Below are 15382 nucleotides of genomic sequence, written 5' to 3'. Positions count from 1 at the left end.
ACATTTTTGTATTGATTGATGGTTGTTTATTTTTCTTGTTAATTTAATTTGACATTTATATCCTCTCATATTGACTTTAGTTTTCCCCAGAATTGCATCCTGGTAACATCACTGCCTCAGACACACATTTGCCTCAGCACCATAAAGGACCCAAAGCAAACACGAAGGTCTATGAGATAATATGAGTAAGCACGTGGTGGAGAGAGATGGGAAGAGAGAAGAGTGTCAAGACAACTCATCCTGAGAATAGATGATGAGTCACTGCAGGACAATAGCTCAGCACAGCCAAACACAGCACAAGCTGAATGAGATACAGATGGACTGATTTTGTGAAAACAATAGACATGAAGCATCATCAGCATGAAGGGAGGTTGGGGGCTGCTTTGTTCATTCACATAGACTGATGCATGACTGGCCAAGCGGGAATAGTTTACCTGCATGACCATCTGTTGCCAGGCCAGCGGTTGGTTGCTCCCGCCTGTGGTGCCGCCCACCAGTCGATCAGAGGGCAGACTGCCACGTTCCAGCTGCAAGGAGACGTTGCGGCGTTCCTCTTCAAGGGCCCTGGTCAGACGCTCAAAGCGTGCCTCCTGCTCTTTGACTGATGCCAGGATACTGGCGGCTGACGGCACGTCATATTCTTCCATAGCAGCGCCCAAAATTATATGCTGATTACAGGGCAGGTTAAGCAGGGGAGAGAGAAGGACCCAGGAAAAAATAAACAACTATTGGAAGGGATAATTCAGCAAAGAATGTAAATTCTGATATCATTTGCACACTCTCTTTTCTTTCTTTTGTTTGTGTAACATAAAAAGGGGTTATTTACAGCAGAATGTCTCCTTTCCATATATTGAAAGCAAATGGTGACCACAACTACCATTCAAGGAATTTAACAACTTCAGGGGCAGTTCTAGGGTCAGGGGATATTCAGGGCTTAGCCCAGACTTCTGTGGATGCATGTGGAGCAATATTTTTTTTAATTAAATATTGGATTATTCTGGACTATACAATTTTGAAAGGTATAATTAAACTAAAAGGTGCCACTAACTATCTCAGCCTCAGACAAGTCAAAAGTTTACTTTTAAATAGTGGTGTGCACAAATAGTCGAATATTCGTTCTGTAATTAATATTCGAAAAATAATCGAAAAAATAGCTTTGCTGGCCGTAAATGCAGTGAATCCATGATAAATCCTAAGCACTAAAACTCGCAGTTATAACTAAATGCACCGGGTGGCGCTGTGAAGCGAGTTTAAGAAGTTTATCGAATTTGATCGTCACATAATATTGTCGTCTGCCTCACGAAGTTTGGAATTACTTGGGTGAAAATGATCTTACACAATGGAATTACTTTTGATCAAATGAATTAATGAAACCGAGTTATCATAATATCACCACCATATTGAGAAAGCACATGAAATGAGGAAAGATAGTTGTCCATCACTGCATTCACGACAGGAAACGTTAGGCTAAGCGCAGCTATACCCAAAGTGAGCAGAGAAGATTACTTATCTGATAGCAAACGGATTTTGAGACATATGCTTCCTTTAAATTTCATCGAGGGAGACATATTTACGAACAGAAAATGCAAAGTGCTGCTGTTAGAAACTTAGTTTAGCACACCGTTATGTATTGTCCTTATCTTGTTTCTGCAACGTCTGTCAGCGCGGCTCGTTTTCTCACCCGAGCATGTGGATAATATTATTGTTTTTCTCAACATGAATATGTGAAACAATATGAAAACGATAACCATATAGGCTACTGTCTTGAGTGTATTATGTACGTTTTGTACGATAACTGGCGCTGTCTGCTTTATTAGCATTTTTCTAGCTCGCGCTGCTTGAGCTTAAATGCTTTTGTTCTTATATATATATATATATATATATTTTGTTTGCACAAATTGTTTAATGCTTTAAACTAAAAGAAAACCTTAAGATATAATGTAAGCTTGTTGTGTATATTGCCTAATTGTAAGCTTGTTCAGAAATGGTTACAAACTCTTGATGAATTTAAAACAAACTCCTTCTTGTTTAAGGTAATTTAAATATTCGAATATTCGTTTTTTACGAGCCCAAATATTTGAATACAATATTTTGGAAAAATGCCCATCCCTACTTTTAATATGCAGTGCTAATTTAAAATTATATTAAAAAGACAAGAAAAAAATAAGCATAGTTTTGTAATAGTTTAAAATTACAAAATAAACTACAATTTTAGGGCTTTTCACACTGCTCTTAACCCCAGGTTTTCATTGTTCTAATCACTGCTTTTAACCCCGGGTAAAGGAACGTTTCACACTTGTAATTTTGAAGCAGGGTAAGCACCGCTTTTTACCCGAGATTATAAAACCCTGCTCAGGAGCAGAGTTAGCACCACTTTTGTGATGTTAACCCCGCACTGTGGTGCCAAACTTGTACAGTGTGAAACAATGCGGTGTTAGAATGTTACAGCCAGACGCTTAGCAACAGACAACCAATCAAATACTCATATTTGCCTGCTTGGGACAGTAACAGAAACATTACGCATTTTATATAAACAAAAATTCAGCCTTTGAGAGGAAAAATGTCAAATGCTGACAGAAAACGCTACAATTTGAACAAACAAATTTTAGCACAAACTCAATAGTGCAGTCGGCAATACGAGGATGCGCAACGCTAGAGCTATGTAAACAGGTTGTGTGCTGCTTTTATCCAATCAATGACACTGACACCGCAAATATGCAAATAAGAAAGTTACCCCAGGGTTTAAGAACGTACAGTGTGAAACATCAGCTTATGAATACCCTGGATTTATTGTCAACCCTGGGTAAATTATGAGCAGTGTGAAATGTGAAGCAAGATAACCCGGGATTACATTTACCTGAGGTTTAGAATGACCCAGGGTTAACTATTTCAAGTGCAAAAAGCCCTAATATATCTGATTCTTAAAGCAGATTGCAGCACTGAAAGATTTTGATTGTGACAAAAAAACATGACATGAAAACTTTGTTTTAAAAGAGCGTATAATTACTATAATAATCAGTGAGTAAATAAATACAAAATATAAATTTTTGGCTCAACTATCCAATTAATATTGACTATGTAACTCCACATGCTGCAGATGAGGGCTCACACTGCACTGTACTTTGAGCAGAAAGGCCTTTATGGGAAGGGTGATGCATTTCTGCATGTGACCACCACCATATGCCACATACAAAAACATACAAATAGTTCCAGACTAAATTCACCACACATCGACACAATATAAATAGGCATGCAAGACTCAAATCACCATCATAATAATTCATCCAACATTCATCCACCACAACATAATTCATCCTATGCACAATAGCTCAGATTTCTCTCCCATAGTCAAAGGTGACAAAATGAAGACAATAAAGGCATACCAGAGAGAATAAAATACAAAAACAAGGGTTGAGGCATGGTTCACACACAGTTCACCTGCATACACACCTAGCAGTTAGTTGAGAGAGAGGCAGTTAGAGGACAGACATCCCCCTATAAGGACAGACGGGAGGAGATGTGCCCAGCAGTGAGCAAAGAGAGAGCGAGAGCTGGCTGCAGAGGGAAAGAAAGACAGAAGAATCACAGGTTAGATAACACTCTGACATTATAAACATAATAGACAGAATTCTGCTTCGGTTGCTGGGGATTTAAAGAGGATGAAGATAAAGAAATGAATGAGAAGATGCTAGAGAATGATAAATGACTATTGAAACCTCACTTGCTGACTTTGAGCAAAGTAGATTGGATTGGGCTGTCTGGAGACAGGTGTACTGAGACAAAGGGGCCCAGACTGAGTCTAGGCTGGAAAAGGGGGCTGGTGCATATATATTTACTAAAAACATTATTTAGTTGTTGTTTTTCATTCTCCATTAAACCAAAACCACAAATGGACACACACAGCAACACAAACATGCTATTCTCTTTAGAACAGGGGGTGTGAAAGTCCTATTCCCTTTGAAGCACAGCACAGTACACACACAGGCTTTGATGTTTGTTTCTGGCTGATCATTTATTTATCTTAAGCGCCGCTCTGACACAGCTCTAACGGCAAGGCATTGTACTACAGTCTTGTTCTGGGTATAAAGAGAGACCACTCAAGGTCTAGCAAAGGGAGAGAGCTGATCTGCCTCTGCTGTTGCTCCTGCCTCTGGAAAATAACCCAAGATTAAATTTATCTGCTAGATAAGACACGTTTACAACAATGTGATAGCTTATCATGAAACATTCAAGTCAATAAAAATGTGGGGACAATGTGAAAACAGATAAACTTCCAATATCTGAGATGGAAACAGTAAAATCTGATCGACAGATAACTTTTAGCCTGTTCTGGAAAATAAATTATTCTGGCAGCCTGGTCTACTGCAATTTTATTTGATTAAATATGAAATACATTTATGCCTGTTTTACTGTGTGCCCAATGAAATTTTCAGTCTAAGCGCTTAGAAAAGCAATAGAACACCCCTACTCAATGATGTATCATTCATGTCTGTAGCACAAAAGCTAAAAGATGATTTAAACGGCGAAATACTGATGTCTACACTAGCGATCAAAATAGAGTAAATCACCTTTCAAACCAACTCAACACTTCAAATAAATAATGTATCAGTTACATAGTTACAGCAGTAGGTGGCAACAAATGAATGTTAAAAATGTATTTGTCATTGAATCATTCAAGAGACTTGTTCAAAATCTGATTCATCCAGTAATTAACAAGGGAAGTCTTTATGAGTGAGTCATTGAATTATTCATTCAATCCTTTAAGAAAGTAATTAATTGAAATTAGTTAAATACTTTAAATTGTATTGCAGCAACATTTTTTATCATTTTGTCAGAAACCCTAGAAAACATGCTATTTTGTTTAGTTAGTTAAAAAAAAAAAAAAAATTGTTATTATCACTTTATGCATAATCATGCAGCTCAAAACAACAACATTAGTGACTTTCCTTAGCAAACACTACTAATTAATTTTGACTACTAATACACATTTTGAGAGCTTTACTATTTAAGATTTATATGTGAATTGTTTTATTGCTATATATTAGTACTATTCAAAATTACACAGAAAAAGTAAATCAGATGTTGCCCAAACTCAAAATCAAAATCTGCACAGTGTATAGAAGGGCACACAGTGCTCTCATCATGGGATTAACTGAGCTATGATGATGAGACGTTTATGATGATGAACCACTGCTTTAGGATTACAGAAGCTGCCTGTCCCATACTCCCTATTTCAGGGAGTACAGAGGCTGATGGGAAATAGGTCTCTGCCTCTCTGAATAACAGCAGGAGAATGACAAGCATGTCAGACATGCCCACTGCACTTCTCACGAGCACCGGCCGTTGAACTACACTTAAAATATCTCAAAGTAGTGAAGCATTCCACTTCTGGTTTGGAGCTGGTTTTGCTAATAGTCTGGATAAAGAAAAAACAGTTCATTGTCAGCTAACTGTTCTTGCAAGAATATTCTATTTGTACACTGCATTAACCTTACAAAGAGCTTGAATGCACTGATGGCAATATGGTTACCTGAACTAATCATTGTACTAACAAAGATGAATTTGCCGTTTTTGAAACAAGGCAGTTAAACCTTGAAAGGATTGTAAATACACATATAACAATTCTGCCATTTACTGTACTCCAAACCTATGATATTACTATGATATTCTATACTTTTAAATATACTTTGAAGAACGCTGGGATCCAAACAACATTTGAAACCAATTTACATTCATTGCATAGAATAATTGTTTTTCAAACTATCTTTTTTGCTCCACAGAAGCAAGAAAGTACATAAGAGTGAGTCAATAATGACAGAAATTTTATTTTTATGTGCACTATCGCTTTTTGAATCATCAATATGTCCTTACAGGGAGATGGTGCCTGTAACACGTATGTACATAATTTAAGTAACTTTTGGTTAAAAGTGCCTGATAATTGACAAATTTGTAATAGGTTATGCCAACAAAATATATATATATATATATATATATATATATATATATATATATATATATATATATATATATATATATATATATATATATATATATATATATATATATAAAAACTTACACAAGATTTAGTAGCAATTACAAATGGGCAGAACTGGCTTTTATTCCTGGAGACAAATAAACACAGTCACATGAACTGTGCTTGTGCTGGCACAGTGTTTTTCCTTAGGGATAAATACATTGCAGCATAAACCCCAGTGCTAAAAATAGCTGTGTAATAAATTTACAAATGCAGTCGGAGCTTTCTGCATGGTTCCAGAGATGAGATGAAGCAGCAGCATTGCATTTAAAAGCCACAGCTTGAAAAAATCCTCAACAACAAATCTATCAGGGGTTGGGGAACACCTACGGTACATAGCCAACACAGGAAACATTAACTTCACTTCTGTTAAGGTGAGAAAACATTAAGACAATTATGTTTACAGTGCACAGAGTTGCTACACCTCAAACCCCCAAAAAAACAAAAAACAATTGAAACAATTCAAGCTTATGAAACACTGAGAAAGGTGGGTATACAGGAAGGTCCAGGAAGTATAAACTAGATTTTTACAATCCAAAACTCGCCTACACAATGTTGGAGTTTGCCTGATGATTTATAAACAAATATCATAAGCCCAAATGCTACAAGCTGCAAATTTATCTGGTTTACATTCATATCTGTAGCAAAAAAAAAAAAAAAAGTATGCTCCCTTAGCAAGCAACACTAATGCATGATTGCTGCAGACAGATAAGGAAATGGAAAACTGGTGGGAACAGAAACGCCCCCCAATTAGAGAATGGTCTCATTTCATTAACCCCAGTCAATCCCCTCTTCAAAAAGATAAACCCTCTCATTTCTTCTCTGGGGGCTAAAGGTCCAACATAAATAAATCACCAGTCCAGCTCCACCTGAGGCCCATCTGTGCATACAGGCTCCTTAGAGTAATGAGAATTGCCATTTAATGCTGTCAAGCGATCAGTTTTGCACATTCAAAGCATGCTGGGCAGAGTATTGGGTAGAGGAAGGCTGATCCTGGACCAGGAGCTCCTACTAATAGTAAAGAAGAGCACCTGATCTCATTTTAACACGTATCTGCACCTTTCTACCTTAGTTCAGACACCAAATTAGGGATGTATTAAGCTCAATCACTCAGATTTAAACAAAGGGACGTTAACAACCCCAAAGGTTGAGCCGTGCGGTGTTATATTTAACAGCACTTATGATGAATGATAGGCCGGTGCTTTTCGGTAATCTAAAATACATTGTTCCAAGCAAAAAGAGTGTCAAAAGGGGGACCCTGAGAGGGAATGAAAACTCGTTAGAATCAAAAGACTATATGTTACAGAAGTTCTCTAGGCTGTGTACCTCAAATTACCCTGAATTACAGTGTATGAATGACCGAAGTTCCCTAAATATCCAAGCTAAAAACACAAAAACAACATTACATATTTTAGAACTAAACTATTGCTAGCTCCCTCAGAAATGAAAATTGTTTACTCACCCTTATGTAATTCCAAACCCATATAGCCAACACTTTTTGTTTTACTTTCAATGTCTAAATATCATTCACAATCTTTTTATGAAAAATGTGAAGTGTCAAAGTTATGGGTGAATAGACTTTTAATGGAGGGACAGAAAACTTTTAGGTTTCATTAAAATATCAAACGAACATCTTATGGGTTTGAAACAACATAAGGGTAAGAATTTTCATTTTTAGGTGGACTGTGCCTTTAATAAAGTGACATACCTTGAGTACAAATATGCCTACTTCCCTGCTTTATACTATGTGAAATGCCATATGTCAAATGACTAGTGGGTCCAAATACACATTAATCATGAAACAGTAGGGCTGCGCACCCACACTTCTGAATCTACAGCTACATGGCAAAAGTAGGCACATTTAAAGTTTAAAGAAGATAAGAACAAAGAACACATATTTACTATGCATTGGAATGTATATGCACACAAAGGGCAGCCAAAAACAAAATGTATGATGGGTAACCAAAAAGCTGTAACTGTAAAAATCCTCCACTACACTGGGCAATTAATAAACTTGTATTCAGGACACATCAGACTAAGACTGCCAGACTCTTTTTTATTATTATTATTAATAAAGTGTATTTTAAATTAATTACGCAGGATTGGATTTAAAAAGTGCTTCATCATTTTGCTGAGAAAAACTATACTGTCATAGTCAATATGGCCTTGAATTTGGGATTCAAAGCAGCTTCCACTATGAAACACTGAAGAGATAAGTTTGTTTTCTAGAAGGAGGAAAGAGCAGAAAAATAAAGCCATTGTTTACCCCTCTTTTTTTTTTTTCCCCAAGTCTTTGTTCTTTGAAGTGACTCAGGATGTGAGAAGTCTCTCAGAATGAACCAGCATCAAGAGAGTTAGAAGAACATCCTCAGCTACGCTCAGATTCCAAGTCCTTAAATAACACAGTGCATTATGGGTACAGTAAAAAAAAAAAAAAAATCAAAGGCATGCCATGCTGTGACAACTCTCAAAGAGGATGCATCCTCATTGTACTTATTTACAGAGTATACACATTTCACACAGAATTATACATCATCTTCACCAACTGATTATATTCAGAGAATAGGGAGGAAAGTAAAATTAGAAAAAAAGGTGCATCACGCTACATGCTCACTAGCCAAAATGGTCTGTCACAATTACGACAAAAATTAGAATTGATATTACAATATTATTAATTAATTTAAATTAATAAAATTTACATTAAAATACTATAAACCTTAAACAGCGCAAGTGTGATTGTTTTCCCCTCTACATTCTCTACATGTGTTTTGTTGAACTACTGACACTGTCATTGGCTAAAACGCATGTGCAGGTTACATCATTTCCTGAATAAGTGTGAACCCGAGTCCCAGTTGCTTTAACATTCATGCGAATCATGCCACAGTTCTCGGGTTTAGTACTCTGGTGCACTCCTGGATCCACAAGGCAGCTTTCATATTACCAGTTTTTCATGGGAACCATGCCCTGCTTTGAACTAAGGGTGTTGCCAGTGTGAAAGCACCCTTTTAATTGTTAAAGCAAGATAACTTTTCTTGAGAAGCGAAACTGCATAAAATAATACGTTTTCAAAGAATGTATCTTTGCAATGAGAGTATTTTGTCACTGTGGCAAGCAGGACGGGGCTGAGAGCCGCGGGAACGGAGCGAGTCTCATGGAGGAGCCACTTTACTTTCATTTTGTTGTTTGTTTATTTATGATTAAGGTATTGTTGAATGTTCGCAGGTTCTGCCTCCTTCAACCCTGAACTTTAAACATCACTACATTGGTGCTGTCATGTTCACCGTCTGCTCCTGTCAGTTCACGGACTACACTTCCCACAGTCCTCCCTGCCAGTCACATGTTCACTCCACACTAATCACCTGTTGCCACATACAGCCTAGCACACTACACTAATCACCACACCCAGCTGCAGCTCATTACCAGGACTATAAAGGACTTCCACACACACCACCTCACCGCAAAGTCTTGTTAACATTGTTACAATTCCGAGCGTTTACTATCCTGTCTGCCTGTCTGTTACCGTTCCTGCCTGTTACCTGTTATTGACCCGTTGCTGCCTGTCCTGACCTTTGCCTTGTCTGCTGTTCTGTGAATCATATCTGCCTGCCTTGATCTACTGCCTGTACCCTGACTACGACTCTGCCTGTCCCTTGCTGTTCCTGTTTGCTCCTGATTGACCCTGCCTGTACAACCACGCTCACTTTTAATAAAAGCTCGCAATTGGATCCCTGTCTGAGTCCCCCTTCGTTACAGGTGCACTGCAGTAGAGCACAGTCTCGAGGGTACCCGCCAAAAATACACTTATATAATAAATCTTGATATCTTACGCAAATATCAATATTTGTTTTAAGGGTTTCTAGATGTTTTTACAAGAAAACAAACTTAAAGACCATTTAAAAACTCAATGTAGTTTTGTCACAAATCTCCTTTGTGTAGTGTATACTGAGTATTATACTGTCTAATGTACAGTGGATAATTCCAAAATAATTCCAAATTATCAGTGGTGCTTTTACAGTAATTTCTGTATGGCACCACAAACAGAAATCACAAAAACAATCACCTGTGGATCAAATTACCTACAACTAAGCATGGATTACGCACTTGATAGAACTATAGAGTCACTATATACACACTACTGTTCAAAATTTGGTGTCAGTATTTTGTTTTTAAAGAAAGAAATTAATACTTGTTTTCAGCAAGGATGGATTAAATATTGAAATCTACAGTAAAGATGTTTATAACGCTACAAGATTTATATTTCAAATCAATGCTGTTCTTTAGAATTTTATATATATATATATAAAAAAGGATTCTGAAAACATTGTATCACGGTTTCCAAAATATTAAGTAGCACAATGTTTTTCAACATTAATAATAATAGTAATAAGATATGTTTCTTGTGCAGCAAATCAGCATGATTTCAGAAGGATCATATGACTGAAAACTGGATCGTGTAGGGTGAGGGAGAATTGTGATTTAGAAGACAAAAAGTTTGGTGTATGTTATTATAATTAAACTTACTTAACAACAACAAATCCAACTTCATTATCCTAACAAACAGAACACCCTTAAATGTATAGTTGCTGTTACATGCTTTTCTTGCAATTTTGTAAATTATTATAAAACTAATTTTATAAATTAGTTATAGTGCATATCCCTATTCACAATATTATCTTGAAAACATTACTGAACCCAAACCAAATGGTAGCAATTCAGCACTATCAGCAGATTTTGAAACTATTACAGACATCACTGGCTGTTACTCGTATACATTTACTGCTATCTATCATTTTTGCTTTCCATTTGCATAAAATTTAGTTTTCTGACACATCGCTGTCAATCCCACAATCCCTTGTGCATTCAACACACCAGCATACATGTAAGGTCAAAGAAACAAATAAATTGTTTCCAAACTTACACATACAAACTCTACCAACATACTCGACCAACGTCCTCCCTTACATATCTTAAGATATGGCATCATCAAACATATTTGTATGCATTCGTATACTGATTCATTTAACTGCATTATGACTACTTTGCAATCAAAGCTGCAAAAGAAAACCATTCATCGCCTTTCTTAGTATGTTGATGAAGATGAACAGAAAGTGGTGCAACTGGCGAAATGATGTGCAGTAATGAAGGTAGAAAGTGAAATGCAGACAGACGTTTGAGCAAGTACCTTTGATGTCGGCCAGGAAATCGGTGTGTGTGTGGACGTGGAGGTTAAGGTTGTTAGAGAGGGCTGACTGGAACTGGAGCTCTCCTCCCAAGACCCTCTGCCTGATACAGCAGCTGTAAGAGAGACAACGCACACGCATCAAACACATGCGATGGGGCCAATCCACGCTGCATCATTAGCAGGTTTATTTACATATTACAACTGTGAATCTATGCAACCACACACTCCCCCCCTCAGGGTTCAAGCTGAGAATGTGAAGAGCTGGGAAGCACAGCTCTGGATTGTTTACTTCAGAGTTATAAATAGTTTCTCTTTCCCTCATTACAGAGTAATGCCACATCATTGTATTTACTCATAAGCATTCCACAAATTAAGATCTGCATAATGCCGAACCTCTATTCATGAAGGAATTTAGTCGGAAATGTGGCCTGGTGGGAAGCGAGTAAGCTAAGACACATGCAGTGTTGCTTATGCTGGTGACCCGAAATCCCAAAGGTCCATGTTTCCCTATCTTTTTTCATGTCCTAATCACGGCTTATAAAATTGTAAAAAAGGCCAAAATGAATAATAAAGGTTCAGTGAGCTTTGAAACAGCTATGAATCTTCAGCTTAGCAGCAGGTTCAATTTATGCAGGCAAAGCACAGGCATAAACAACTGGATTTCTGAGTCAAAATCATCTAGATGTCAACATCAGCAACTTAAAAGGCAGACTGACCCAGGCAAACCCATTTAAAAAAGTGCAAATTTGGGGTAATATTTTCGTTTCATTCATCGTATTTTCTTTATTTCTCTATGATCTTCGAGCAGCACTGCAGAGACACAGGGTAATTTCTGAAACTCTTTCCACCAAACAATTCTTCAACACACTTATTCTTATTCTGCTAAGGATTACAATATCTTTCCCACAAGGGACTCTTCTCTGCTTCGACTTCAAGGACAGACGTGCTCAAAGCACCTTGGATTTGTGGGACTGACATCAAAGGTGAGCTAAGTCGGAATACATTTGTTATCAGGTCCCTCTTTCTCTCTGTCTGAACTGAGCTTACTGTGTTCTATGCAATTGTGTGTTGTGTTAAATCCATGTCAGCGTGCAGCTAAAATGTCTGCAGTTAGTTCATGTCAAAGAACATAAACAGAGAAGATGTAAATGACAAAGCTCACAAAGCTTTAACTCTCATGATCTAAAACAGAGATTTATTTAACAGTACATATGAATCTTGAGACATATATATGTATTAATCCTATAAACAATAAGAAAAAGTACCGTGGTATTATTTTGGCTTTTTGGAAATGAACGTGTTAGTGTCATGGTATTTTGTAGTGCATACTATGTAGTGCAAATACTATGTTACAATACATGAATATAGTATTTATTCAGGACAGTGGTATACAGTACAGTGCCAGCTGATACCATTCACTCTCCCATAAAAAGTGAAACTAGCAGCCAAACCATAAGCAATGAGCTTAGAGGGGAGAAAAAATAATCAAAGAAGAAAATGTTTGATTTGTTTAAACTAATAACAGCTGTGGAATACAGTCATCTCTCATTAGAACGATGATGTCACAATTTATTTTCTGGGCTGAATGACTTAAGACCAAGAAATGCATAGCCAAAGTAAAGAAGAAACCAAAGAATATTTAATTAATGGAATAGTTTCACCAAAAAAATGAAAATTCTGTCATTATTCACCCTCATGTAGTTCCAAACCAGTATGCTGTTATTTTTTATGTGGAAAAAAAAACCCCATTATAACCACATCGGTCAAGTATCCAAAAAGAAAAAAAGAAAAAACCTGTGGCACAGCCAGACTGCTATTGAATCCACAGTGCTAACAATCATTCTGTTACACTATGAGCTAGTTCTTTTTAGTGAATCAAAAAAAAAACGGAATCAGTTGGAGCTAATGAGTTACTGAATTAATGACTCACTTCCTAAACTGCAACTTCATGTTCAACTAAAAATTATCAAGAAATGTTCAAGAAATTATCAATAATCATGAAATGTTACTGTATGCTTAAAGACTGTGAGACGTACTGACTGATTGTTCATGATAATGTAGTTAACAATACACATCAATGTTATTTAAGAAAAAAAACACTAAATGAAACATTCTCTTAATATTTTAATATATAGTAAGACATGATTGTTAAAGGAACCTAAATAAGAACCAGAAGAGTTACATTTTGATTCTCATTCTTAGTGACGATTCTTCAAAAAAAGTATTCTTGCGTTCCACTTAGAAAATAACCATAAATAAGTCTGGGATGACAAGAGAATGAGTAAATATTGGCATTTACCCTTTAAATTCCTTATGTCGGGCAAGTAAATATCTACAACCATCATTATCACTATTAGGTCACATCAGAGACTCATGACTAGTAAAAAACAAATGTAACCATGTAACAGATCTAATAGTTTCGTAGAAATCTTACTAGGGAAGATCTAATTAATTGCAGTGTCTTCAAAGAGATTGGCCCAGGAATGGATTTTTCTCTTTGAGGCATAACCTGTGTGAACAGCAGACAATGTAGCTTCCCTCTCCAAGGAGTGAGGGGAGGGAAGAGCGCTTAGACAGTAATGCAGGCAGCATGCCCACAGGAGCATCTTAATTAGAGGAGGGAGAGAAAGAGAGAGAGAGAGACTCTATGCTGTGGGGAGTCTGAATCACTACTGCAAAGGAGCAACTCTTCTATTCTGAGGTGGCAAGGTCAGACCGACCGGAACATCTGTAGAAAGTGGAGAATGTGTCTTAACAAGCTCAGCTGAAGGAGTTGTGTGGATGATTGAGGGAATGGGTTTAAAATGTGTATACTTATGCCTTGTTAAATGTAGAATAGGCTGTCTTTATTTGAAAAGCCATGTTGTTAGAGCGGTGGCAATGTGGCATAGGGGTTAGCTGTTGGGTGATGGTGCTCACTTAGGAGATTTAGTATACAGTAGTATACAGTAGATTTGAATACAGCCTGTTTTATGTGTTGTTGCCACACAACTTGCTATTGAATAGCAGTAGCAAGTTGAATGTCCTCTTGCTATTGTGTCTATAAAAGAAAATTATTAAAAAGCAAAGATTTGAAAGGGTCAAAAACTCAAAAGATCTGTTATTAATGAGTTTTTACACACAGCTTCAAGTCATCAAGTCTACAGTCATCCAATGTCAAAGTAAATTGCTCTCTAATGATGATAAACTCTCACTAGCAGTTGGTAACCTTCACAAACCCTTCAAAAGCTTGTAAAAAGTCTTTTATGTTGCCTTTTCTTTTTGACACTTGATGACACTTCAAATATCCAATTGTCAACTTTCAGCAGCCGCGTATATCTCTTGCACTCCTTCATCATACTAAAATGTGAAGGAAACTTATTAGGCTACAGGTCATTGAACACTGTGTTTTTAATGAATTATTTTGTCATGGTCTTATTGGATTTTTTATCCTAGATCAATGATTATTTAGGGCGAATTACGTTTATTAACAAATTTTTTTTTTTTTTAAATCTCATTTTAAGCAGTATTACTTTGCAAAACTACAAAAAAGGCATAAATATAAAAAGTAATTTTCTAGGTACAAAGAATGTTACTGCCGACATCTTTATGGATTATTAACAAAAGCTAGTTTCGTATCTCTAACAATAGCTATTTTTGTTCAAACTTAGCCTGGGATTTGAGTTTATGCCAATAATTTGTATTCACTTTTATTCACAAACGTTCATCAGTCCTCACATCAGATGTGGTAAACGGAAACTCATGCATGCTTGCTTGACATGCAAGAATCAGTGAGTATAAATTTAATAATAGATTAATAAATTGAATCTATTCATCATATAAAGTGATCGAGTCTCTTCAGAAAATTTTAACTAAACTGCTCAATTCATATGGATTAATTTTACGATCTCTTTACGAACTTTTTAAAGCCACAAAGTGGTAGTTGTGTGGACTGTCAATGGAGGGACAGAAATTTGTCAGATTTTATTTAAAATATCTTAATTTGTGTTTTGAAAAACAATGAAAGTATTACATGTTTGGAAGGACATGACGGTGAGTAACTTTTTTCCATTTTTGGGTGAGCTAACCCTTTAAATGTCTAAATTTGCTAGACTATGGTAAGAATTATTATGTTTTCGTTGTCTAGTGGTTCCAGTAGCTTGTGTCGCTTCATTCTCATCTTCTTC

General features: G+C 36.6%; 1 protein-coding gene across 3 annotated transcripts in view; it reads right to left on the bottom strand.

The window, feature by feature from the left end:
* arvcfb (ARVCF delta catenin family member b) overlaps nt 1-15382 on the bottom strand; it is a 264134-nt gene that overhangs the window by 135162 nt on the left and 113590 nt on the right. For 2 of the 3 annotated variants that reach the window (XM_067405666.1, XM_067405667.1), the window contains exon 2: nt 11217-11329. The exons of the other annotated variant lie outside the window; for it this stretch is intronic. The gene's annotated coding sequence lies outside the window, so the exon portion shown is untranslated. The remainder of the gene's footprint in view (nt 1-11216; nt 11330-15382) is intronic. 3 annotated transcript variants of the gene reach the window in all.

This window comes from Chanodichthys erythropterus, chromosome 13 (assembly GCF_024489055.1).
Source record: "Chanodichthys erythropterus isolate Z2021 chromosome 13, ASM2448905v1, whole genome shotgun sequence".
Classification (NCBI taxonomy): Eukaryota; Metazoa; Chordata; class Actinopteri; order Cypriniformes; family Xenocyprididae; genus Chanodichthys; species Chanodichthys erythropterus.
The sequence above is the reverse complement of the archived record's forward strand: the minus strand, read 5'-3'. Positions and strand labels throughout refer to the sequence as shown.